This window comes from Sinocyclocheilus grahami, unplaced genomic scaffold (assembly GCF_001515645.1).
Source record: "Sinocyclocheilus grahami isolate Dianchi unplaced genomic scaffold, SAMN03320097.WGS_v1.1 scaffold48.1, whole genome shotgun sequence".
NCBI classification, from domain to species: Eukaryota; Metazoa; Chordata; class Actinopteri; order Cypriniformes; family Cyprinidae; genus Sinocyclocheilus; species Sinocyclocheilus grahami.
In genome coordinates this window covers 2,801,813-2,804,319 of record NW_015505227.1, presented here as the reverse complement: position 1 = coordinate 2,804,319, position 2,507 = coordinate 2,801,813, and the positions used below count along the sequence as shown (strand labels likewise).

The window sequence follows — 2,507 nt, the reverse complement described above, 5'->3', positions numbered from 1 at the left end:
AAGAGAACCCGTCATGGGATGTCAAAATAAAATAGTTTAATAGTGTCACGTCCCACTCTTCCACTTGATCACACCCACGTCTGACACTTACTGTCACAAACTAGCATAATCTGTCTTCTGTGTGACACGCCACACGCCACAACCATTTACTACTTTTAATTATTGAAGTAAATAGTTTAAAAGGATTAAAAATGATGGGAAATTAAATAGTGAAGCTGGACACTCTTAAAATTGATGGCATTGATGGCTCCATGAAGAACCTTTAACATCCATAGAACATTTCCATTGCCCAAAAGGTTCTTTAGATCATTCAAATGTTCTTCACACTAAGAAAAAAACTGTTCACTGAAAGGTTCTTTGGGAACCAAAAATGTTTCTTATCACGGTGAAAACTCCCCTTTGGCACCTTTATTTTTAAGAGTGTAGAAAACTCGAGAGAAAGAAAAAAGCTTTGCAAATGGGATCTCTTTAATATATCAATTCTTGCTCCCAGACAGCAACAAGATTACTATTAGAGAGAGAGTGAGAGAGAAAGAGATCTCAACATTGTCTCACACAGGGTTATTATTGTAAAAAAAAAAACTACAGTCATAAAAACCGTATTACTTGAAATAAAATAAACATTAACTGGAATAAAAACGCAATACACGTAGCAAGGTTTTTTTTAATAATGTAATGCAATAAAGAAAAAGAAAAAGAATAGAGCAAGCTAGTGTTAGTTTTTTTAAAGAAAACAAATGAATAGAGTGCAAGTCTAAAAGGTTTTTTTTTATAGAATAGAATTAGAATAGAGAGTACTAGAGTTAGAGGGTCAAATAAAGATATAAAGATAATATCTATATTATAAAGATAATATAAACACATTTAATACAAAACAAAACAAAAAACACAGAACCATAAAATTAAATTTCAAATTAAATTATTTCAGCTAGTTGAAAACAATTAACTCAATAAACTTAAACTAATAACTAAACTTGATAAAAACTATATAGACACATTTAATACAAAACAAAAAACACAGAACCATAAAATAAAAAATAAAATAAAATAACATTTAATTTAATAACATTTAATTTAATTTAATTTAATTTAATTTAATTTAATTTAATTTAATTCAGCTAGTTACCAATATTTTTTTTAGATTAAATAAACTGAAACTAACAACTAAAACTTAAAAAAAAACTATATAGACACAAGAAAAAAATAAACTAAATAAATTTATACTAATAACTAAACTTGATAAAAACTATATAGACACATTTAATACAAAACAAAAAACACAGAACCATAAAATTAAATTAAATTAAATTTCAAATTAAATTATTTCAGCTAGTTACCAATATTTTTTTAGATTAAATAAACTGAAACTAACAACTACAACTTAAAAAAAAACTATACAGACACACGAAAAAACTAAAAAAGAACAAAAACACACAACAAAATACTAAACCTTTAACTCAAATTAAAATGAACGCTAAAATGAATTCAAAATATGAACAAATAATCAATGACAATAAAACAACACTGTTCTCAAACTGTGCTCAGACACCAAAGACTGCAGTCAAAAGTCAGATATCTCAAAATGAACTGAAAAATTCTATTTGAAAAATCGAATTCTCTTAAATCTTAAATATTTCAGCTATACTATACATATTCATTTTGTACACTCTTTGCATTTTTGTCTATTTCTCCAAAGGAATTTAAGAGGGGAAAAAACATCTGAAACTAAGCTGATACCTGAATGAAACATAAATGAGATATCCTGAGCTTTGAAAGAGCAACTTTTGAGCAATGCCATTTTCCATTGGATATTTTACTGCAAAGTATTTGGGAAAGAGAAAGAGAGAGAAACAGCAGGCGTATGAGTGTTTCGGTGTAAATGTATGTGTGTGTGTGTGTGTGTTAGAGTAAGATGGAGAGAGTGCTTTGCGTGAATGTGTACTCGGATGATAAGGACGGTAATTAATTTTGTTTAATTAATTGCTACAATGCTGCTATCATCACAGGAAGTGAAGAGCACAACTTCTACTGTTCTTAAGCGGCAAATCACACACACACATACACACACTCACACACAGTCATACGCCGTAACCTCATTAAGGTTGAGGACAAGTTCGTTCACAATACAGATGAGAAGACAAGCTTTTATAAACACGAATCCTTACATCTGTGAATCATTTGCAAATCCATGAACAAAACACAGACAAATTATGTATCCAAGATATATAAACCAATGTTTCCAACAAGAAAATCACATGAACTGACCGAACACATGCTACATGACGGATGTAAACCACCATGTTCATACAAACTGTTCCCATCATATATTGCTATAAACATCAGCTAGAATGAGAACGAGTGGGAGAGAGAGAGAGAGAGAGAGAAAGAGAGAAGGATCAGGACTGGATTGCAGAGGACAAGGGCCAAAATGTAAAAATCAATTTGCCAACTAAAACAGATGACCCTAAACTCAGTGTGGGGCTGGTAATGGTGAGGGGGTTGGGGGG

The 2,507-nt window shown here is 30.5% G+C and overlaps 1 protein-coding gene across 1 annotated transcript in view; it reads right to left on the bottom strand.

Annotated features, from left to right (window-relative positions):
• Nucleotides 1–2,507, bottom strand: part of LOC107582937 (uncharacterized) — a 23,002-nt gene that overhangs the window by 12,008 nt on the left and 8,487 nt on the right. The gene's annotated exons all lie outside the window — the stretch shown is intronic.